The sequence below is a fragment of the Ornithorhynchus anatinus genome, chromosome 3 (assembly GCF_004115215.2).
Source record: "Ornithorhynchus anatinus isolate Pmale09 chromosome 3, mOrnAna1.pri.v4, whole genome shotgun sequence".
In the NCBI taxonomy this organism is placed as follows: Eukaryota; Metazoa; Chordata; class Mammalia; order Monotremata; family Ornithorhynchidae; genus Ornithorhynchus; species Ornithorhynchus anatinus.
This window is the reverse complement of record NC_041730.1, coordinates 88,858,778-88,883,262: the sequence shown is the minus strand read 5'-3', so window position 1 is coordinate 88,883,262 and position 24,485 is coordinate 88,858,778. Positions and strand designations below refer to the sequence as shown.

The 24,485-nt window shown below is 46.4% G+C and overlaps 1 long non-coding RNA gene across 2 annotated transcripts; it reads left to right on the top strand.

The window, feature by feature from the left end:
* Nucleotides 1-14,640: 14,640 nt before the first annotated feature.
* LOC103169825 lies at nt 14,641-19,586 on the top strand. Of its 2 annotated transcripts, XR_003757841.2 has the most exons (4): nt 14,641-14,966; nt 15,203-15,256; nt 18,582-18,891; nt 19,413-19,586. It is a non-coding gene; the product is annotated as an uncharacterized LOC103169825 (long non-coding RNA). The 2 variants fall into 2 exon arrangements; XR_005659870.1 differs by having other exon boundaries at nt 15,203-18,891.
* The last annotated feature ends 4,899 nt before the right edge of the window (nt 19,587-24,485 follow it).

Genomic DNA, 24,485 nt, shown 5'->3' with positions numbered 1-24,485 from the left:
AGATCCTATGATTTGGGTAGATCCTATGCTTCAGACTGGGTTGTCACTGCCACCTGCTTAGCTGAGCTTCTTGGGGTGGGGAGGTTGCATACGTTTCGTACCCAGGAAAATGCCGGGGGCTCTGACTGCCTTGAAAAATCAATCCATAATTTCGAATTCCTAGGAGCATCTGGATCTTTCTACACCTCCCCAAGTTCTTCCTGTGAGCATGAGGCAAATAACAACACCCAGGAACCACAAACCTTTGGGTCTCAGTGCTGTTAAGAATTGGACTTTCACTTAAACTTCTTAAGGGAAGGGATTAGTTTTGTAACTCTTAATGGGTGCTCTCAAACATCTAGTATAGTGTTGTTTGCTCAGTTACCTCATACAAACAAACGGATGAATGAGTGAGCGAATGAATGCCACAGGTACATCGAGGGGAGCCTTACTTTCTTACATTACCCGGCCTCTTTGGAGGTAAGAGCACGACTTTTATTCCTTAAACATGTGGGCCGTCAGTGTCCATGTCCGTCATGGGGCTCACAATTTAAGAATTTAAGCCGGGAGGAATGCTTAAGTGCTTGTTGTGTTCAGAGTACTGGGCTAAGCACTTGGGAGAGTACAATACAACAGAGTTGGAAGACACATTTCCCTGCCCACAAGAAGCTTACAATCTAAAGGGGAAGAAATGAAGGCCTTCAAGGTCATTCTTTTGTTATGCCTTGTCCCTTGATTCTTTTTTTTTATGGTATTTGTTAAGCACTTACTATGTGCCAGGCACCGTACTAGGCTCTGGGGTAAATACAAGTTTGGACACAACCCGTGCCCCACATGGTGTTCACAGTCTTAATCCCCATGGTACAAATGAGATGTGAAGTGACTTGTCCGAGATCACACAGCAGACAAGTGGTGGAGCTGGAATAGAACCCAGGTCCTTCTGACTCCCAGGTCTGTGTTCTCTCCACTAGGCCACGTTGATTTGTGAGTGGGACGTGATCACATTTACCACTGGAAGTATTTGGGACAGAGTCTTAGCCCGGGATGAAAGGTGCTTGAGCAGAGTTCAGCAGACTGAGGCTCGCAAACCGTCTCTGGGCCTCGGAAGAAAACGAGATTCTGGACGACCCAGCCCCGCTCCAAAGAAGAGGCTCCCACCTGGGGCTGGGCGGCGGCACTCGCTCTCCCTGCCCGAAGAAGCAGTGTAGCCAAGTGGAAAGACCGTGGGCCGGGGACTCAGAAGACCTGGGTTCTAATCCCGGAACCACCACCTACCTGCTGTGTGACCTTGGTCAAGTCATTTCACTTCTCTGGGCCTCAGTTCCCCTATCTGCAAAATGGAGATCCCTATGTTCCTTCCTACTTAGAATTTGAGCCCCATGTGAGTCCCACATTTGGCTCATAGTAAAGCGCTTAGCAAATAGCACAATTATTATTATTGTTATAGTCTGCGTTTGCATAGGCTTGTCCACATGGTCAAAATCTGAGTTGCTCATTAGTTAGTGTTTAAGTAGTCCACTTAATTTACATATTTGGTTCAGATGCAGAATTGCCCCCCCAAAAGATAAACACTCCATGGCTGCATTTTTTTAATGGTATTTGATAAGTGCTTACTATGTGTGCCAGGCACTGAGGAAGATACAAGCTAATCAGGTTGGACTGTACTAAGCTCTTTGAAGAGTACAAAGCAGCAGAGTTTGTTTTTTTTTAAAATGGTATTTGTTGAAGCACTTACCATGTTCCACACACTGCAAGCTAATCAAGTTGTACACAGTCCCTGTCCCACATGGGGCTCACAGTCTTAATGCCCATTTTGCAGATGAGGGAACCGAGGTCCAGTGAAGTGACTTGCTCATAGTTACCCAGCGGATCAGTGGTGTTTACTCCCATCGTAGCCCAAGTTGATTCACAAAACTAGTGACATCTGGACTCTAGTTGTGTATAGTCACAATTTGGCCATCCTTTGGCTAATATCCCAGGGCTGGCATACTCACGTTACAATTCCCTGTTGCAATCCATTGATTAGTTGCGTCAAGGCATTTTTTCATAGGTGTAAGCTCTACTGATATTATCTTTATAATTCTTTCCCAAACCTTAGGTTCACAGCTTGCCCAAGAAGTCTGAAAGGCATTCAGTGGGCCGCCCTCCACCCCCATCCCACCCCCACCCAAGGAGACAGTACCTCTTCCGGTTGCAGGGTGGAGAGGAAAGTACCTTAAGGGCACTTTCCCATCACTTCCATCACCTCAGGCTTCCAGATCCTCCGGTTAGTCAGGTCAGGCCACATATTTACCCCCGGCTCCCCAAACTTCCTAATACTCACACAGGACCTGATGTTCTACTCCCATTTTGGGGTGCCACCTGTCTGCTGTAGGACCTCAGGCAAGTTACTTCACTACTTTGTGCCTCACTTACCTCATCTGGAAAATGGAGATTGAGACTTGTGAGCCCCACGTGGGACAGGGACTGTGTCCAACTCAATTTGTCCAACAGCACTTAAGGTTACAGTGCTTTGCACCCAGGAAGCGCTCAATAAGTACGATGGAATGAATGATTTGCTTATATCCAACCCAGCGCTTTGTACAGGGCCTGGCACATAGTAAGTGCTTAACAAATATCACCATTATTACTATTATTATGATTGTTGTTGTTAGGTCACTGTTTAGGGGTGGTAAGCACAACCCATTTGTGTTTCAGAAGGGGAGTACCCATGTTCTCTCTGGAAAGAGAAGCAGCGTGGCTCAGTGGGACGAGCACGGGCTTGGGAGTCAGAGGTCATGGGTTTGTATCCCAACTCTGCCACTAGTCAGCTGTGTGACTGTGGGCAAGTCACTTAACTTCTCTGTGCCTCGGTTCCTTCATCTGTAAAATGGGGATTAAGACTGTGAGCCTCACGTGGGACAACCTGATTACCCTATATACCCCAGCGCTTAGAACAGTGCTCTGCACATAGTAAGAGCTTAACAAATACCAAATGCCAACATTAAAGAGGAAAGGTATCTCAACAAGGTTCACCCTTTGCCTGACTTAACTAGGATTTCCTCAGGTCCTGTACTCTTCGGTGCTTAGTATGCTCAGTATATACTATCGATCGATTGATTTACATTCAACCTGACCTCAGCTCCCAAAGAGAAGCAGCATGGCCTTATGGATAGAGTGGGGGCCTGGGAGTCCGAAGGACCTGGATTCTAATTTCGGCTCCACCACTTGTCTTCTGTGTGAGCTTGGGCCACTCACTTCACTTCTCTGGGCCTCTGGGCCTCAGTTACCCCCATTTGTAAAAGGAGAACTAAGATTGTCAGCCCCATCTGGGACATGGCCTGTGTTCAAACTGATTAACTTGTATCTCCTCCACTGCTTAGTACAATGCCTATCACATAGAGAAGCAGCATGGCTCAAGGGAAAGAGCACGGGCTTGGGAGTCAGAGGTCATGGGTTTTAATCCTGGCTCTGCCACTTGTCAGCTGTGTGACTTGGGCAAGTCACTTCACTTCTCTGTGCCTCAGTTACCTCATCTGTAAAATGGGGATTAAGATTGTGAGCCCCCATGTGGGACAACCTAATTACCTCGTATCCCCCCCGGTGCTTAGAACAGTGCTTGGCACATAGTAAGCACATATCAAAAAAATACCATTATTATTATTATTATAGTAAGTGCTTCACAAATTCCGTTAAAATCAATCAATCATTCAGTTGTATTTATTGAGCACTTACAGTGTGCAGGACATTGTACTAAGTACTTGGGAGAGTACCACACAACCAACAGTTTAGCAGACACATTCCCTGCCCACAGTGAGTTTACAGTCTAAAAGGGAGGTGAACATTAGTTTAACTGCTGCTGTGCAGGCCTGGTGCCCCAATGGACAGTCATTGCTCATTCCATCAAAGGCCCCATCAAATCCACTTTACCATCGCTGGGGGACTTTTCCACTAGCAGACTCACCCAGGGCTCCGAGACAGTCATCAAATGCTACTGCCTAGATTCCCACCCCAGGCAGGAGAACCGTCTGGGATTAGGTGTCTTCCGGCAGTCGTTTCCCAAATAACTTATTATTCCCACCTCCATCGCTCTTAATCCATGACCTGGTTGCTTCCCACTTGTGGAATTTGTATACTGCTCACCCCTAGCAGTCATTCTCATCCCAGCTCGCCCACTTGTCAGTTGTGTGACTGTGGGCAAGTCACTTAACTTCTCTGTGCCTCAGTTACCTCATCTGTAAAATGGGGATGAAGACTGTGAGCCCCATGTGGGACAACTTGATTACCCTCGGCACTTAGAACAGTGCTCTGCACATAGTAAGTGCTTAACAAATACCAACATTATTATTCTCTGAAAGCGATCAACGGTCTCATATTCCTCTGCTCAGTTGAATGTCGGCCAATTGGTTGGTAACACTAAAAGCTTAATAATAACAATAATACATAATAATTGTGGTATCTTTTAAATCCTTTATTTTGTCCCTGGCACTGTGCTGAACACTAGGATAGAGAGAATACTATCAGACCAGACACAGTCCCAGTTCCATGTGGATTTAGTCCAAGGAGGAGGGAGACAGGTGTTTAACACTCATTTTACAGATGAGGAAGCGGAGGCACCGAACCGCCGGAGGTTGCCTGGTAAGTGGTGGAGTCAGTTTTAGAACCCTGGCCTCCCAGTCCCAGCCACTTTCCACTAGGCTACCCTGCCTTCCTGGGGGTGCCGGGGGAAATTTTTCCTTTATTTTTCTTGGGAAATACTTGCAGTGGGCATTCACTGTGGGGGCAGCGTGACTTAGTGGAAAGAGCAAGGGCATGGGAGTCTCACAGCTCCATCACTTATCAGCTGGGGCAAATCACTTAACTTCTCTACGCCTCAGTTACCTCATCTGTAAAAAGGGATTAAGACTGTGAGCTCCAGATGGGACAACCTGATTATCTTGTATCTACCCCAGCGCTTAGAACAGTGCTTGGCACATAGTAAGTGCTTAACAAATAACCATCATCATCATCATTCACTGTGAAGTCAGGTCTGCTGGCTGGAGCCACAGGTAGGCCCTGTTTTAAAGGGATGGTCCGAGAAAAATTTCGTTTCAGTGGCTCCGTGTTAAACCTCATCCCGTAATGTGGCTTCACTGGCTACACAGTTTTGGAGACTTAACTTTTACGGATGAGGAAACGGTGTTTCAGTCTGCAGCGAGTTGACCTCCTGCATAGTCGTCCTCCTCATGTTGACCTGAGCACAAGTGTCAGACTTGCCAGGTGTCTGGGAAAACAAAATCCATTCAGTAGCGGTTTCATTTTGTTGTATCCCGGAGGCAGTAACTACTTGGCATAGTGAAAGGCTTTCCATGTTCTATTTAAGGCAACTTAAAAAAAAAAAATTAGGGCTTTCAAGATAAGTAATTTAAAGAGCTCATTGGGCAACTTGCCCACCTCCAGCTTGCTCCACGTGCCACAGTCATTCTGAACTCAGTCTGGGCAGCAGACAGAATAAGAATAAGGGTTGGGGTTGGGGGGAGAGTGGTGGTCTGATTTGAGTTTCGTATTGAACCGAATGTCTAGTTTTTAAAGCTTAGACAAGCGCGGTTTTCCGTTCTCATAAAGAGGTGAGGAGTGTGAATTATTAATGTGATCTAATAGGGAACATTTAAAAGGGTAGCATGCTACTCTTCTTAGACTAGGTTCAGTGATAACCGATAAAAGCGAGGGGAGGTGATGGGACAGAGGCCCCGAGCCAGAATGACAGGTGGAACCCAATACGACGTGAAGTTCCTTAGTTTCATTCATTCGTTCATTCAATCATATTTATTGCACGCTTACTGTGTACAGAGCCCGGTACTACGGACTTGGAAAGTACAATACAGCAATAAAGAGAGACAATCTTCTAATTTATAAATGACCGGGGCAGTAATGGACTCTCAAGAGCTATGTAATGGTAATCTCAATAATTCTAGATTGAGAGAAACTTAAAGAAGGACTTGTTATAACTGTGACAATCATACCCAGGACTTTGTTCTTTTTAGACTGTCTAGGAAAGTTTCCGTCCCCACCAGTTGAGCCCTCAGCTGAGTTTTGTCATATCCATTGACGCTGCACAATCTACTTTTTGGAAAACCTCCAAGCCTTCTTCCTCCCTGTGGCCCTCAAATCTCCCGGGACTGTCTAATATTGGGATGTGCCCATTTCTGGGTTTTCCAATTCTCTCTCTTTTCTGGGCACCGTTCTTCCATTTTATGAGTTGGTTTTTATAAATGGACGTGAAATACAGAAAGTTTAATCTGTAACTGGGTGGATGGGGAGGAGGCCAGAGAGGGCTTTTCTAATTGATCGGACAATCAATGGTATTTATTGAGTACTTTACTGTGTGCGGTGTCCTGTCCTGAGTGCTTGGGGAGAGCTTGTTGTGGGCGGGGAATGTGTCTGTTAATTGTATTGTACTCTCCCAAGTGCCTCTTACAGTGTTCTGCACACAGTACGTGCTCAATAAATGTGATCGATTGATGTGATTGAGAGTACAACAGAGTTTGGAAGACACATTCCCTGCTCACAACGAGCCTACAAACTAGAGGAGGATACAGACATTTTTAGAAATAAATAAATTACGACTATGTACATGAGTAATAATTAATAATAATTATGGTACTTTAAGCGCTTACTGTGTGCCAAACACTGTTCTAAGCGCGGGGTAGAAACAAGTTAATCAGGTAGGACAGAGTGCCTATTCCACATGGGGCTCACATTCTTAATCCCCATTTTACAGATGAGGTAACAGAGACCCAGAGAAGTTAAGCAACTCTGGAGGGTTGTGGGAGGAAGTGAAATGGGTGCCGAAAAATGGGTGCACATCAAGCGGAGGTCTTGTTAGGTCTTACCTAGGCCTTACTTGATAATAAGATCCTAATCTTCAAGGTCCTATTGGAGAAATTGGAGAGGAAGGGGGCTGCTTGCTGGAAGGTCCTTCTGGCTGTTCAGTGTCCACCAGAGTTGGGGGATGGATCCTCTAGCTTTTTAGTCTTAAAGCGTCCAGGAATCTTGCAAGAGGCACCCCCCCCAACACACACACACACACACACACACACACACAGAGTGCCAGGGCCGTTTGATCACCTTCGGGGACATAACGGTTAATTACTCTATGTATTTCAATGAAGGAGAGAGGAATTTGGCTGTGCTCCTACTCTCCTTTCTCAACCAAAACTAATCTCAGTTTGCTTGTTTTCCCTTTGTTCAGCACTTTTTTGTACCCTCCCTCTGATACCAAGCACGATTTCCTCCTTTAGCCGTATTTTTCATCTGCCCTGAGTACTTTCTTTCTTGTCTCCAGGACGGGGTGCATCTGTCTGTGCTGTGTGTTAGGTCTTGGTATTGACTTAAACCAGCCACTTTTCACCCCGTGGCCTCTTCAAATCCCTGCCAAGAAGTGTATGTGATTCCCATCCATTAGCTCAACAGAGACAAAGAGCCAAATTCATCATTCATTCCCAGGGTCTTAAGTTGGCCAAGTGTGCAACCAAGCCTGCCTTGGCTGGTCTCTTTCACACTTGAAAGAAACTGAGGTGAAATGTTTTGTTGTCTGAGGTCACCCAGCAGGTCAGGGGCAAAGACGGAATTAGAACTCAGAGGCCTCGCTGCGTGCCCAGACTATTGCTCAGCCCCTGAGTCAGGAAAGAGCTTCTCCCCCTTGTGAACTTGTAGTGCCCTAGGCTTGGAGAAATGAAACAAAAACAAAACCAACCCCGAACAGTTAGGAGACACATGGAGTGCCTTTTTGTGTTTATTAACGGTTCGGAAAATATGACAGCCGGAATCATTTCGTCCAACTTACCGCTCGTAAAGTTGGAGCCCCCAAAAGAGGTGAGAAGGAGAAGAAGGAAGAATGTCAGTGAAGAGTTTCTGAGAATACTGAGGGATGAAGGAATTGGAGAGCGGAGAGGAAAAGGAAGAGGTGGCGATTTAAGGAAGCCGGGTTTTGGTCGATCCCTACTCCCGTTTGGCTCGCAACGAGTTGAGAGGGGAATGACATTTCAGGGAACCTCCACTTTCCTGGTGTGCTTGTGGAAGCAGCATATTTGGGATCCAAGACATAAAAAGAATTTTGAAGGTCCTCACCGCTCTGTGGTAGAGGGAGGATATTTTTTTTTTAATGGCATTTTCCCCAGTGACATAATGAGGCATTGTCCAGTTCGATTGAGAAGCTATATGAAAGCTAAAGGGTTGACGTGATAGCTGTCTCTGGGCCTGAAGCTCACTTATCCAGCACTGACGTGTGTGATGATGTTTGCTAGTTGTGACAGTCCCACTCAATCGATGGTATTTATTGAGCACTTACTATGCGTAGAACACCATACTAAGTGTTTGGGAGAGTACACCAGAATTAGCAGATGCGTTCCCTGTCCATAGTGAATTTACAACCCTGGCTTTCCAAAAAAAAAAGTTATGGATATTTTAAGGGAATTCATTCATTCATTCATTCATTCAACGTATTTATTGAGCGCTTACTATGTGCAGAGCACTGTACTAAGCGCTTGGAATGTACAATTTGGCAACAGATAAGAGAGAATCCCTGCCCAACAACGGGCTCACAGTCTAAAAGGGGGGACAGACAACAAAACAAAACAAGTAGTCAGGCCGTTAATACCATCAAGATAAATAGAATCATAGATATAGACACCCATTAATAAAATAGAGTAATAAAAAAATATATACAAATATGCACAAGTGCTGTGGGGAGGAGAAGGGGGAAGAGCAGAGGGAGGGAGTAGGGGGAAAGGGAGGGAGTAGGGGAATGGGGAGGGAAGAAGGGGCAGAGGGAAAGGGGAGGTTGTTATAGGAGTGTTTCTTGTGGTTCTAACTTCAGTTGGCAACTCGTAGGGGAAGCAGCGTCACCTAATGGAAAGAGCACAGACCTGGAGTCAGAGGACCTGGGTTCTAATTCCCTGCTCTGCCCTTTTCTGCTGTGTTGATCTTGAGCGAATCATTTCACTTCCCTGGCCCTCAGTTACCCTCATCTATAAAATGGGGATTAAGAATTTGTGGAACATGTGGGACAGGGATGTATCCACCTGATTAGCTTGTATCTGCCCCAGCACTTAATACAGTATGTGGCTCATAGTAAGCACCTAACAAATACCATTTAAAAAAAAAGCGGGGTGGGGGGGCAACCTAGGCACAGAGAGGTTTAAAGGATTTTCCCAAATTCATACCACAAGTTGAAAGTAGACCTTCAGTTGGGTAATACATCTCTTGGCTCTTAGGCTGGTACTGGCCCATCCGGGCCGTCTCAGCCCCAGACAAGAAGCCGATCAACAGACGGGACCCATCGCGTCTCGCTGGCCAGATGCCCGAAAGGGAATCCACTCTTGTTTTTCATGTTTATTACCTCCATCTTTAGACTCCTTGTTGCCCAAGCATTGAACTGAGACTGTCACAGCACTAGATAAAGGCCTTGGAACAGATGGTCATAACCATCAGCCACTACCAATCTGTTTCTATGTTCAAACAAGTTTCACATCTTTGAGATGCGGAATCCAGCTGGACATTTGGAGCTAATGTCATTCTGGTCACTTTGATTAACTCTCACAATCTACCAAGAAATGAGTTGAGACACTATTTTATTTGACTCGTTTTACAGAACAATGCCACACAGACTAGCAGGATCACCTTACACTGCCAGATGTCATTTCAGGTCGGGAACCACTGTGAGGTGGAAAAAATTGTGGACTTTTGTTTAGAGGTTTTTGGGAACTGCATTTTCATTTTCTTATGGTCTCCTGGTCCCTCATTTTATCCAAAAAAAAAAAATCGTAGGAGTTGGAGACAACAGTGCAAAAAATTACCACCCCCCAGCTCTCTTTGGATACAAAGTAAAAACAATTTAGATAACAACTTGGGAAATGTTTTAATCATCTAAGTGTTCTAGAGACCCGGTTGCATAAATAAAAAACAACCAAAAAAACGCCCATCCCTCCGATTTTTAAAGAATTGTTGATGAGAATTGTAGATTCAGCCCCTCATATTTCCCCAGCCCCGATGTACTTATTGAACCCTGCAATAGAGTGGGTTACAGAGCAGGCCCTCTGCTCAGAGAGCGGCTTCTGTTGTTTAGAAATGGTTTCAGCTTTGCTGTGGTTGAAGTCAGTCGCCAATGTCGTTGTGGTTAGCCTAGCGTGTGTCTGTTTTATTACATGTGTTTTATTGCGGGGTGAGAATGTGTGCTCCCTCCCCCTCCCCATTGTCAAATGTGTTTTACGTTGGGCGCTTTAAACCAGGGGTGCAAGGGACCTCCAGACAAAGGAAAACTGCATTTGCATTGGGGGCCAGTGTGCTAGAATGCCCCACAATCCGGGATTTTCTAACCCCCAGTGCTCCCCCCACCCCCAAGACCCCCCCCAGGACCTCCCCAGGACTGGTCAGAGGGAGCAGTTTTAGGTTTTTTTCGGGGGGGTGGGCTCCCACCCGTCCCGGATTCAGGGTGACTTGTTTGTGGCCCTGATAGCACCCACTCGACACCCCAGGCAGGGTCCTTGGCCAAGAGGCGCTGTTACCCTCCACTCTCCCAAGGGCTCAGTACAGTGCTTTGCATGCAGTAAGCACTCATCAAATGGAATCGTCTGCAAGGGAGATCTGGAGGGGTCCACTCCAGTCCACCTGTGTCCGGAGGTGTCCAGCAAACCCGGGGATGGGGGATGGAGGTTGGGGGGTGATAGGGTTGGGCATCCCCATCCCTGCAGACCCGAGAGACCCCTCCCACCCGGAGGACCTACCTCCCAGCTGTGCCCTGGAAGCACTGGCTGATGATTTCCCATCTGCGGGAAGGATTATTCATTAATTTTTTGGGGGGATGGGGGAGAAAAGTAATCGCTCAGTACAGTGCTGTGCACACAGTAAGTGCTCATTAAATGCGATTGAATGAATGAAAAAGGTGGAGGGAGAGAGAGGGCAGAGCCCTAGTGGGAGCAAATGCACTGCCTCAAAACTGGGGTGGGGGGGAAGAGTCGGAGATTTGGGCGGGGGGGTCTGAAAATTCATTCATTCCTTCAGTCGTATTTATTGAGCGCCTACTGTGTGCAGAGCACTGGACTAAGTACTTGGAAAGTACGGTTCAGCAACAGAGAGAGACCATCCCTGACCAACAACAAGCTCTTGAAAGGTCACCCCTAAGTCCTCCTTGAAAAGGCATCAGGACCTGTCACCCTGGATGGCGGAGGGGAGGTGTGTGTGTCTCTTTCCCTCCCCCCCATGCCCCTCTCCCTCCTAGGGGAAGGTCTCCCCCCCAGCTATAGAAGAGTGCCCCAGCGTTTTAGATCAGTGCTGGGCACCTAGGAAGCACTTAGCAGCTCCCCTCATTCTTCTCCCTTGCAGTGTAGCCCTTTCCCCACCCCGTCCCCTCTCTCTCCCAGGGGGAGGGTCTCTCCCCGCCCCCCCCCCAACTATAGAACAGTGCCCAGCGCTTAGAGCAGTGCCGGACACCTAGGAAGCACTTAGCAGCTACCCTCATTCTTCTCCCTTGCAGTGTAGCCCTCCTCCCTCCATCCCCTCTCCATCCCAGGGGGAGAGTCTCCCCCCCCACAACAGCTATTCATTCATTCAATCATATTTTTTGAGCGCTTCTATGTGCAGAGCACTATACTAAGTGCTTAGAGCAGTGCAGGGCACATAGAAAGTGCTTAGCAGCTACCCTCATTCTCTCTTGCAGTGTAGCCCGCCCCCCTCCATCCCCTCTCCATCCCAGGGAGAGGGTCTCCCCCCCACCACAGTGCCCAGTGCTTAGATCAGTGTTGGGCACATACGAAGTGCTTAGTAGCTACCCTCAATCTTATCCTTTGCAGTGTAGCTTCTGCCCTCCCCCGCCTCCAGCTATAGAAGAGTGCCAAGCGCTTAGAGAAGCGCGTGGCTCAGTGGAAAGAGCACGGGCTTGGGAGTCAGAGGTCATGAGTTCGAATGCCGGCTCTGCCACTTGTCTGCCGGGTGACAGTGGGCAAGTCACTTCACTTCTCTGTGCCTCAGTTCCCTCATCTGTAAAATGGGGATTAACTGTGAGCCTCACGTGGGACAACCTGATTACCCTGTATCTCCCCCAGCGCGTAGAACAGTGCTCGGCACATAGTAAGCGCTTAACAAATACCAACATTATTACATAGGAAGTACTTAGCAGTTACCCTCATTTTTCTCCCTTGCAGTGTAACTTCTTTCCCCCTCCCCGCTCTCCCCAGGGGGAGGGTTTCTCCTCCCCACCCCCAGCTATAGAACAGTGCCCAGCGCTTAGATCAGTGCTGGGCACCTAGGAAGCGCTCAACCGCTCCCCTCATTCTTTTTCCTTGCAGTGTAGCTTTTCCCCCCCTAATCCCCTCTCCCTTCCAGGAGGAGGGTCTCCCCCCGCCCAAGCTATAGAAGTGCCCAGCGCTTAGATCAGTGCTGGGCACCTAGGAAGCCCTCAACAGCTCCCCTCATTCTTCTCCCTTGCAGTGTAGCCCTTTCCTCCCCTCTCCCTCCCAGGAGAGGCTGTCCCCCTCCCAGCTATAGAAGAGTGCCCAGTGCTTAGAGCAGTGTTGGGCACCTAGGAAGCTTTTAGCAGCCACCGTCCTCGTCCCTTGCAATGGGGGGTGGGGGGGGGTCCCCGTCCTCAGAGGGGTTTTATGGAGGGGATTGAAGGGGGGGCCGGGCCTAGGGCCTAGGGCTTGCTGCTGCTGCTGCTGCAAAGAGGTGTGGTTTCCCCAGGAATGAGGCCGGCCTCCCCCTCCTCCTCCTCCTCCTCCTCCGCCAGCTCAGCCCCGGCCCGCCTCTGTCCTCACATGACCCCCCGGCCCTGCAACACACACACACACACAATCAGGATGGAGCCTGCCCTTTAAGTCCAAAATACACAACACCTTACACACTTTAGCCCCTTCTGACATGGGGTGGGCGGGGGGTTAATTGGGGTTTTTTTTTTCCCCCACCCCCCTCTTTTCCTCTGTGTCCCTAGATATCTGTGCATGTGTGCACATCGTTGTGCCTGTGTGTATCAATGTGCCTGTGTGCAAATCGATGTGCGTGTGTGTATCTCTGTGCCTATCTATGGGAGTGGGTGTATGTGGGTATCTGTGCATGTGTGCATACCTATGTGCATATCGATGTGCATGTGTGTATCTGGGCATGTGTGCATATCTCTGCGTGTGTAGCTCTGTGCATGTGTGTGTATATGAATGTGTGTGTGTGTGCAGAGTTGTGTCTCCCTGTGCATCGGAGCCCGGAGGACTGGCCCCCCCCTTCCCTGCCGTGCCCCGGCGCTTACCCACCGCCCCTCATCGGTGGAGCTTTTATTAATCCCCCCCACCCCCCCGGTGCGGGAGGCACCGCCATGGGATCCGGCTGTTGAGACCTACAAGGGTGCATTAGGGTTTGTTCGATTTTTTGTGTTTGTTGGTTTCCTTTTTGGGGGGGGGGGGAGAAGAGGGGGCTTGTTGTTTTTGTTTTGGGTGTGTTTTGGGTGCAGGAAGCTCCGGGGTGCAATTTTTTTTTGGTGGGGGGATGGGTGGGTGGTGTATTTATTAGACGAAGACCTCCGGTGGGTGCATTGGGATCTTTGGGTTGTTTGTTCTGTGTATTGCTTTTTCTTGTGTATGTATTGGGTTTGTGTGGTGTGTATTGGGTTTTCTGTGTATGTGTGTATTGGGTTTTTATGTGTGTGTATTGGGGTTTTTTTTGTGTGTGTGTTGTGTAACGGGGAGGCTCCGGGGTGCATTGTGGACGTTTTGTGTGTGTGGTGTGTCTATGTGTCTGTGTTTATTTGGAACCGGAGGTTCCGGAATTTTGGATGGGGGGGGGGGGGGTGGTCCGTGTGTGTGTGTGTGTATTTTATCTTGAACCGGAGGCTCCGGTGTGCATTGGGAGCATTTGAGCTGTGTGTTGTGTGTCCTCCTGTGTGTGTCTGTGTGTTTTATTTTGGAACCGGAGGGCTCCGGGTGTGCATCGGGACGTTTGGGCTCTGTGTGTGTGTGCATGTGCCTTGGGTCTTGTTTGTGTGGGGTGTGCATGTGCATTAGGTCGTGTTGTGTGCCATTGGGTTTTTTGTGTGTGTATGTGCATTAGGTTGTGTGTGTGTGCATGTGCAGTAGGTCGTGTTGTGTGCATTGGGGTTTTGTGTGTATGTGCATTAGGTTTTGGTGTGTGCATGTGCATTAGGTCCGTGTTGAGTGCAGTGGGTTTGTGTGTGTGTGTGTGTGCATGTGGCATTAGGTCGTGTTGTGTGCATGGGGGTTTTGTGTGTGTGTGCATGGGGGTTTGTGTGTGTGTGCAATATGCAGTTAGATTGCAATGTGTGCATGTGCCTTAGGGTCGTGTTGAGTGCATGGGGTTTTGTGTGTGTGTGTGCATGTGCCTTGGGTTTTGTGTGTGTGTGTGTGTGTGTGTGTGAGTTATTATGAACCGGAGGCCCCGATGTGCCTCGGGGGGCCCCGGCGTCGGCGTCTGGAGCGGATCCTCCTCCGCCGCGCCGCGCAATCCAGGTCGCAGCTTCGGTGTCTCCGCGCGCGTCCTGGGGCCGCCCGAGCCCAGCCGAGCCGGAGCCGAGCCGGCCCGAGCCCCGCCGAGCCCCGCCGAGCCCCCTCCGAGCCGGAGCCGAGCCCAGCCGAGCCCGCCCCGAGCCCCAGCCCGGCCGAGGAGATCCTTTGTCTAGGCGGGGCTCGGGTTCGGCTCGGGGCTCGGCCGGGGTTCGGCTGGGGTTCGGCCGGGGCTCGGCGGCGGCCGGCCGGCGCAACCCGATCGCTTCGGAGGGGCCGAATCCCGCCTCGCCATTGGCTGAGCCGGTCGTGGGGCTGTTTTTGCAAAAGGCATGCCCAGCACGTCTCCGCCGCTGCCAGGCCGGGGCTGCCTTTAAACACCATGAGAATAATACCAAAAAGCAGTTTGCAGAAGTCTTCTACTACTGGAGAGGCTTCCTCTGCAGAAGGGAGCAAGATGGCTACCTCGTGGGCTTTGCTGTGAAGAATGCAGAGACTAATTAACACAGACTTAAAGGGGGAAAAAGGGTATTTCCCCTCTTTCACCTCCATGAAAATAGTCTTGGGTTATGCCTTTTTTTTATCCGATGGGGGGGGTGGGTGGACTTTTCAAGTTTAAAGGCTGCTGCTCACACATGGGTGTGTTTTTAAGTGGTGCAAGCACTTTGAGAATGAAAGCCATAAATTGGATGGGGGGGGAGGGGTTAATTTTTTTGGGGGGGGGCTGACATTGAGGCTCATTTTGCCATCTGATTTTTTTTTAGGTTATAAAAGAAAACAAAAGGCCACAGAGGGAAAAGAAGGCCAAAGTTTTAAAGGTAATGAGCTATGGCTTTAATCATACTGATTTTCCTGTCCTTTTGAAACCATATCTTTTCCTGTCACTTGGGGTAAATTGGAAGCTAAGGCTGCTGGGAGGCAGTCTCTAGATTTTCAGTTGGTAAATGGATTTTGAAGACACTCCAGTGTTTGGGGTGGGGGTAGGGTTCTTTGATCTGCTGTGCTGCAATATTTGCATTATTTATTTCCAGCTGCACGGATCTGCAGGCTGAAAAGTTTAGTTCCATTTTTGGGGGTAGACTTTTGCTCTCAGCACATATATATATATATACATATATATGTCAAGTGGCATAAGTGGCTTCTCTGGAAGGAAGGTGCTATCAAAGGTGTCATTTAATGTCAGATTTGTGTGGTATAGTATGAGTGCGCTAGCGGTCTTCTTGAAATCTAAATTGAGGGCAGGGTCTTCTGTAAATTGGCAGGTGGTATTTTCCAGAAAAATAGTTCCATCATAGAACGTTTATTCCCCCGTGACAGGTTTTTAGCCAGGTTGTATCGGTTTAATAAAAATGTCTTCAACCTTGTGAATGTACTCTTTTTCAATTGTCTGATTGATGCCTGTTGTCTAGTAAGTAGCAGCCTAGCCCAGTTATGGAGTGTGTATTTTGGCCAGAAAGGGTTAATATGTATCACACAGGTTTTACGAGACATCACTAAAAGTAAGTTCTGAGCTACACTTTGTGAGTGTGGTTCAGTGTAAGCTTTTCTGTGGTTATTTAAAAATGAAAAGAAATTTCAGATTACTGTCTGGTGAGAAAAGGAATGTGAATATTGAAAATGTAAGCAGCCTGAGCAAACATCCTATTTCATTAAAGATGATATTTTGAGTCATAAAAGCGTTGGTTTTTTTATGACTGTGTAGAGCACAGTTCCAATAATTTGATTTTTTCAGACATTGTTTTACCTACAATTACTTCATATTATAAATACATAAAGGAGAAGCAATTTCATATATAAAATACATATTGTGTATATGTGTGTGTGTGTGTAAAGCCCCAGAGCAGAAAAGGTTAAAAAAAAAATCAAAAGATTGAACAGGGTGGGTGACACTTCAGTGTGGGTATTACATTCAAAATCGTACCTCTTTGATTTTCCCAGCTGCATTGTATACCGGTAGACTACCATACATTAATTGTAACCATTTTGGTTCCCTGAAAATTAGCTGAGCTAAAGAATGAGATCTACATTGTATCCTATTTCTCAGTAATCAGATCCTCTTGGATATTGGATTTTGTCGTGGACATGTTAAACGATTATATGTGCTTACTAGGTCTTATACATAAATATAAAAATTTAGCAGTCTCCTCTCGTGGGGGTTCATTTAGTAGTAAAGGAAAGCAATCAGTGTGCCCAGTGTAAATTCCCATTTGCCCTACCAGAGTGAGAGACCAGGCTATTTACAAAGCCGATTTGCTTCATATTAAGGTAGTTTATCAATAATAAAAAAAACCCCACCTCTAGCCCTAATCCTTTTATTTCCAAACTGTGAAAACCCACCTCTAGTTTTAGGATGCCAGAAGAAGCCTTTAAATCTTCCTTAAGAACAGTCGTTCTGCTTCCCCTCCCGGACTCCCCCCACCCTTGCCTTTCCATCCCTCCCATGAAAAATTGCTGTCACAGAATGTATGAAGCTCTAGTGATGAAACTCATAATAGATTACAGTGTGAGAGTGAGGCCTTTCTAGAGTGAATGATTATTACATTCCCTATGTTCCAAGATGGCATTGGAGTTAGATTGTTTTCATGTTTATTTTGTTAGATTTGCTGGGGTCCTTGAAGTCCTATTGTACTTGGAGTTCAAAGCCTACAGCTGTGGACCACACTCTGTATATTCCAGGTTCTTTGTATATCCTATTTTTATTGGGGAGCTGTCCGTGATCTCTCACAGCAAGCAATATTAAATGATCACTCTTGAAATTTTTATTTTACTGATCGGTGCTGCTGAATTAATCTGGTGGAATACACCAAAAGAGTGACCCTTAGAATCTCGGTGCATTTGGCATTTAAAAATCTTTCTTTTCTTTCGGTATGGGTTACACGGACAGTTTTTGTCTTTGCTCTCAAAGGAATTTAATTCCCTGGCTTCAAGGACAAAATACTTGCTGATTTTTGCTTAGTGCTGAAATTTAGTTGCTGTCCAGGTGCAGAATAATGCGAAACCTTAAAGAAAGTGTTTCTGTTGTTTAAATTGGATCATTTAGTCCATATTTGGTGAGGGGGCATCTTTCTAATTGAAATGGTCAGGTCAGGACTTAAAAGCACTTCTTGTTAGCCGCTAGCCTGGTAGTCTTTTCCTGTATCCAGTGGGTCCAGGAGAGAAGAAAGGGGGAGAGAATGCACGGATAAAGATTTCAACTTTCTTTCCCCGTCAAATTTCCCTCCCCTTGTTCCCGGACACCTTGTCCAAGACCGTACTGGTTTCCTAGCCTCTGGTTTCCTTGTGCTTCTGAAAGCTTTTGTTTGTTACTTTTCAGCAAGGCAGAGTCCGCACCATTTAGCCATTCTCAAATGCCCTTTGTTAAAATCTGGAAGGGAGCACCAGGCAGATCCAGAATTGGTTATTTTTGAGATGTCAATGTTTGAGGAGAATTCCAAACCTCATTACGACTGGTAAAACTCTACCTCTTTCAGCCAAGTATATGGAAATGTACATAAGTGCTGTGGGGGGTGGGATGGATACCTAAGCACCCTAGGGTGTGGGATTAGTGCAGGGGTGAGGCAGTGAGGAGTGAAAAAATAGGGTGGGTCAGGGGAGCACAGTCCAGGAAACCTTCCTGGAGGAGGAGGGATTTCATTAGGGTTTTTGAATATGGGTGAGCGTGGCGGGTGATCTGTCATATGTAGCGGGAGGGAGTTCCGGGCAGGAGGGAGCTCTTGAGCAAGGGGACATCACCGGGTGAGGTACTTAGTTATGTAGAGTCATCTGTTTGAATGTATTTATCATAACATGAGGTAACTTGTTTCATCTTGATATGTACGTTTGAATCTTCTAGCAGTACGGCATCTTTTCCCGGTAGAAAAATGGTGTGGGTAACTATAAATGAGAGCAAATGATCCAGAAGAAGGAATAAAAAAGGTCTTTTCCTCTTGGCAAAAGAGCATTTGGAAATGTCTTGAGTAGATTGTTGTATTGTGCTTTTGTTTCCTAAAAGGAAACTACCCATAAAAAGGCAGTGTGTATATATTTACAGATTCAACACATAGCGGTGGGAGGGAGAGCCTCTTTCTTTTCCAGTCTTTCCTCCCCACCATTTCGTCCCTCCGCCTTCTTTCATCTACCTGTTTGGGGTTCTTTGTAAAACAGGTGGCTGCAGGTGGATACAGAGAACCTATAGAAGCATTATCTGAGAGAACCAGGCATTCACATATCATAGGAGATTGATAGGCAGTGGTTCTACAGCTACCAAAATAGACATCAGTGGAAAACCAGTCCAACCACCCACAGACCAAGACCCGTTAAAGAAAAAAACTGCACTCCATGATATCCCTGTTAGGCTCTGCACTGACATAAGTCACCTGAATGGTCACAAAATTCACCTCTTTTGGTGGAGATACTAAATGAAGAGGAGCTGAGGGGCAGTCGAGTTTGATGCGGCAGTCAACCACACGGTAAAGTGAGTATTATATTCTTGTGTATCTCTACTTGGTGATATTCTTACTGTGGGAATCCACCCCATTAAAGGTCCCTCTTCCTGCATATAAACCAGGATTTGGAAAAAAAGTTTTCAATCAGTTGAATCTTAGCTAAACACAAGCACTGTATAATGCTGTTTCTTGTGTTTTTGGCTATGACTGATATACATTGTGTGGGTAAATGGAAGATGTTTTGCTCAAGTTGTCTTTCTCTTCCACACGCATACCTCCAAATTTCAGATAACGTAAGAGAAGGGCAATGGTATAATAATGAAGTTCCCTGGCTCTAATGAAGCCTTGTATGACTTTTAGTAATATATGTCAAACAATCAGATATTAACCAAAGGCGAAAGAGACATTAGAGTGAACATGACCTAGTTTTAATAACCTGGTTGAGTTGCTCTTTGCCCCATTTTTCAACTCGTGATATATAGGATAATATTTTAGAAATGCTGCTAAGAGAAATTATATTTACTGTATGTGCATTTCTCTTTTCTTAAAGATACAGCATGGCTGCAGAACTTGGATTAACAGTGCCTCATTTGGGAGGATAAGAAGATAAAATGATGTCTATCCTGTTGGTTTTTAGTCTACAAAGTCCTTCTTTTTGCTTTGTTTCAAATATCAGAATGTAAATGTTTTTAGTCCTTTTTAAATTAAAGTGTCTTAAAGCAAACATTGCCTTTCCTAGGCTTTTTTTCCCCTAAAAAAAACAACAAATCCCAAACTGCTGGACAGACTGCTATAATTGTGTCACAAACATACTACAAATTCGTCATTCTGTAAACTCTTGTTACAAAGACCTCGTATAAGGGCCTGGTCAAGTGGTGGTGGTGGTGGGAATAGTTATGGCAAACGAGATGCTACCATGCCGTTGGTCTGAAGTTGAGTAAATAATAATTGTGGTATTTGTGAAGCACTTACTTTGTGCCTGCACTTTGGTGTAGATACAAGTTAATCAGGTGAGACCCAGCTCGCGTCCTCCATGGGGCTCAGGCTAATCAGGAGGGAGGCAGATAGTGAATGCCCATTTTGCCGATGAGGAAAGTGAGGCCCAGAGGAGTGAAGTGACTTGCCAAGGTCACACAGCAGGCAAGCGTCAGAGCCGGGATGAGAACTCTTAACTTTCAGGCCGAGTCCCTTTTCCACGAGGCCACGCCGTTAAGAGGAATGAGTTGGAGGACCTGGTCGAGTGTGCAGTGGTCGAGGTGGGAGTAGTAGAGATGAGAAAGATGGCCCGAGAGCGAGCGAGACAGAGAGCGAGACGGTCCAGGAGAATTTGGACAAGACCAGGCAGACAACCTGGGGAGGGACCCGATTGGCGAGCCCGGCTCTGCCGACGTCCACCCGGCCTGAAGCTCCCACCGGTTGGTTTCCTCCCTTTCTCCCTTCTGTTGCCGTTTGAAGAGTTAGAATGTCTGTTGTCAGCCAGAAATTCCTAACCCACAGACGGGAGTGTCCAATCCCCTGACTGCTCCAATACAGTAGAGACCGAGGCAAGAGAATAATTAGATTCGTGTGTTATTCAGTGTCATTAGTTTTCAAGCTAATGGTGTTTATATCCTTTGAGGTATTGTGTATTTAAGCTCTTCTTGAAACCAAGCACCCAAATTCCTGAAACGAATTTCAGAACAGGATCCGTTCTGAAACCACAGATAATTAATGGGAAAAGAAGTTGGAACTATCAATCAGTCGGTGGTATTTAGTGAGTGCTTACTGTGTGCAGAGCACTGTACTAAGCGCTTGGAAAGTACAATACGATAGAATTGGTAGAAATGATCCCTATCCACTGGGAGCTTACAGACGAGTCGGGGAGAGAGATGTTAGAGTAAATTACAGATAGGGGGAAAAAAGTAGAGTATAAGGCTACGTACATAAGTGCTGTGGGGCGCGGGAGAGTATCGAAGTGCTTAAAGGGTACCCAGCCAAGCTCACCGTCGATGTAGAGGGAAGCTGGATTGGGGAAATGAGGGCTTAGGGAAGCCTCTTGGAGGAGATATAATTTTAGGAGGGTTTTGAAGGTGGGGAGAGGGGTGGACTGTCAGATATGAAGGGGGAGAGAGTACGGGGCCTGAGGGAAGACATGGGCAAGGGGTCGGCGGCCGGAGAGAGGAGACAGAGGTACAGAGGATAGGTTGGTGTTAGGGGAGCGGAGTGTGTGGACTGGGTTGTAAATAGAACTAGGCAGGGCTATTTTGAGTTTGAAGCTTATCATCATCATCACAGTAGTATCTATTGAGCACTAACTGTGTGAAGAGCACTGTACTAAGGCCTTGGGAGAGTCCAAATATCTCTCCCAAGAGGATAGACATCAACTAGAAGGGCAGGAATAGGAGTTTTACTGGAGAGCATCCAAAGTAATGGCAGGGAATGTGTCTACCAACTCTGTTATAGTGTACTCTCCCAAGCGCTTAGTACGGTGCTCTCCAAGCAGTAAACGCTCAATAAATGCGATTGATTGAGTGAATATTTGAGCAAGAGGTTTGGAATGAAGGTAGTGCTTGGCAGCTGGTTGAATTTCAGCACCTGTGGTAGAGGCTTAACCCTGCCAGATGAGTGTTGCAGTACAAAGTTTTAGCATTTCCAAACACCTGCAAATACTTCTGTTTTTGAGGAAGCACAACAGCCTTCATCTTTCACCTCAACTTTCCGAATCTCCCAGTTTCTACCGAAGTATGTGTTTACATGTACACACATTGATTCGCATAAGGGGGGTTGTATTAAATGACCTCCCTGCACACTTTGCCTGAAATGATACTTATGTGCCTTGGGGTATGCGTACCGAAATATTTGGAGCGTTTAAATTTTTTTCGGTCAATCAGTCATATTTATTGAGCGCTTACTAAGCAGAGCACCGTACTAAGTACTTGGGAGAGTACCATATTACAGAGTTGGTAGACAGGTGAGATATTCCCCCTTCTAAAGTTTTTATGTGAAAAAAAAACCTGTAAATTTTTTTGTAGGACATTGGAAACAGCTGTAGAAATTGTAGGGTGGAGATTATTGCCCTAAAGCTAAAGAGAGCTTTAAAGCCAAGCCTCAGATTTCTGATTAGGCTTTTCTGAGTAGAGCTGTTGAGTGACAACTCCGTAAGTGGGAGAATTATGAGTGGAACATGTGGACTCCACATGTAATATCTAGGATGAGCAATGGTTTGCTCTTTAACTTGTAGGAGAAATGGTGAGTGGGTCAAGTATTTGACACAGAACACTGCTTTTACCTTTGGGAGCACCAGATTTAGTACCTGGAAAAGGAAAGGGAATTGGAAAAAGGAGGGTAACCAGAAAGAACACAGAAATTCTGGAAAGAGCAGTACAGGCTCACCATCCTTCCTCCCATTTCCTCCTCTAGTCCTCAACTTCTTGCTTCCTCTCTTCCCCTTCGAAATCCTCTCACCCAAAAGTTAGACTTTGTATTCCCCCCCTGGAACAGTCTACTCAGAATTTCCCCCCATCACAATTATCTCTTCATTTTCACCACTTGCCACAAAGCGCTCAGTACAGTGCTTTGCACAGAGAAAGCGCTCAATAAATAGGATTGAATGGTATCTGCATGTGAGGGATGCCAAGAGGATTAGTTCTGTAGGGTTGCCAGTTCTGCCGCAGTGAGTGATTTCACTCCGGATCCTGGATTCTTGGGAAATTAGGGAGCGCCTGTCGGATTGCTCCTGCCTGTTAGGATGCAGCACGCCGTTTTGTTGGAAGACGTGGTTGGAAGACGCAATGCCAGACACCCGGTAATAGTTGGCAACTTTTCTATAATGTGGGTTTTTGCACGGTAGCAACCCCCGACGTATAGGAGAACTGGGTGTACGGTGACCAAGTCACTCTTTTTTGGCTTTCGTCTTCTGAGATTTCCAGGAATAGAAGGAAGATTGTGTTGCCGAAATAAGCAAGAAGTGGGCACATTTCTGAGGAGAGATGTGAGGTACGCCTGTTCATAAGCACAGTTTGGGCAAGCCAGTGGAGTGGAGTGGGATTGAAAAATGGAAGAAGAAATGAACAAAAAGCAAAGGAAAGGGGCTTTGTACTTAGGGGTGTTGAAAAAGAATTTGCAGCCAGTGAGTGTTAGGGCAGTGCTTTGGCTTCCTTAGAACCTGTCAGTTGTATTTATTGAGCACTTACTGTGTAGAACATTGTACTACATGCTTGGGAGAGTCCAGCCTAAGAGTAGACACATTCCCTGCCCTGATCTTTAAAACAGTGGTCCTAAAGGACAGTGGGGTATCCTAGCTAGCTTCTGAGCGCATAGTACAGTGCTGTGCACACAGTAAGTACACAATAAATAAGATTGAATGACAATGAATCTGCAATAATATCTAGAAGCTGCATGCAGAATTGTAGATAGTTCACTAGACCTTACTTAATCAGTCGATGGTATTTATCAAGCATTTAACTACTTTCAGAGCACTGAACTAAGCACCTGAGAGAGAGCTTGTTGTGGGGAGGGATTGTGTCTGTTGCTGAATTGTACTGCCCAAGCACATAGTACAGTGCTTTGCACACCGTAGGCACTTAATAAATACGATTGAATGAGTACAATAGTCATAAACTCGTTGGTGAGCTCTTTAAAGGCATGAATTGTGTCTTTTCCTTCTTTCCTCCTTTCCTAAGTACCCAGTACAGTGCTCTTAACTCTCTAGGGGCTCAATAAATGCTATCAATTGATGAACTAATGGTGATTTTACAGTCACTTGGATTGGACAGATCGGTCAGCCTCAAAGTAGTAGTATCTGGAGGGAAGGTATTAATAGCGTTGAGGGTATTAATAATAATAATAGCATTGATTCAGTACCTGTTGCCAAAGCACTGTGGTGGGGTAGATGCAAGATAATCATTGTCAGACCCAATCACTGACCCATACTGTGTATATAATCTTAAAGGGAGGTTATAGCTCCATTTTACAGATGAGGAAACTGAGGTACAGAGAGGTTGTCATGCGTTCCTGATCATTTAACAAGAGAGTCGGTTAAAGTTATTCACTGAGCACCTGCTGTGTGCACAGCACTGCCCTAAGTGTTTAGGAAAGTACATTAAAGTTGGTAGACACATTCCGGGTCCACAAGGAGCTAGAGTTGGGACTAGCACTCCGGGTCTCCTGATTCCTTGTTCTATTGCTCTTTCTGTTAGGTCAAGTGGCCTCCCTCTGTAGGATGTAAAATGGGAAAGAAAATAGTTGCAGCTCTGATGCTCCTCCTTAACTTCAGCCTCCCGGCCCTTTAGGTACACCTCTCCTGCTCTTTAGACTGCAAGCTCTTTCTCCCGAAGTTGCACATGAAACTTAATTTAGGATTCCAGATAAGGGGGAGTCTGGCTTGATTTCTTTCTCTTCAAGCAACCCCTTTTCTGCCAAATCGTATTGCTGCCCAGCTGTATTTATGTTACCCCATGTCTATCTTTAGCCTATTATTTCCACATTTTCCCTGTCCATTGAATCGCCGTGAGTTATATTTCTCCAGTTGTTTGGTTTATGATGAGCGGTTTTTGTTCTCATTATTTTTCGAGAGCTCGGACTAAATTCGGTGCCGTTTGTAGCATAGGAAATTGCGCCGATTGAATGAATCTCTAGGTGAAAA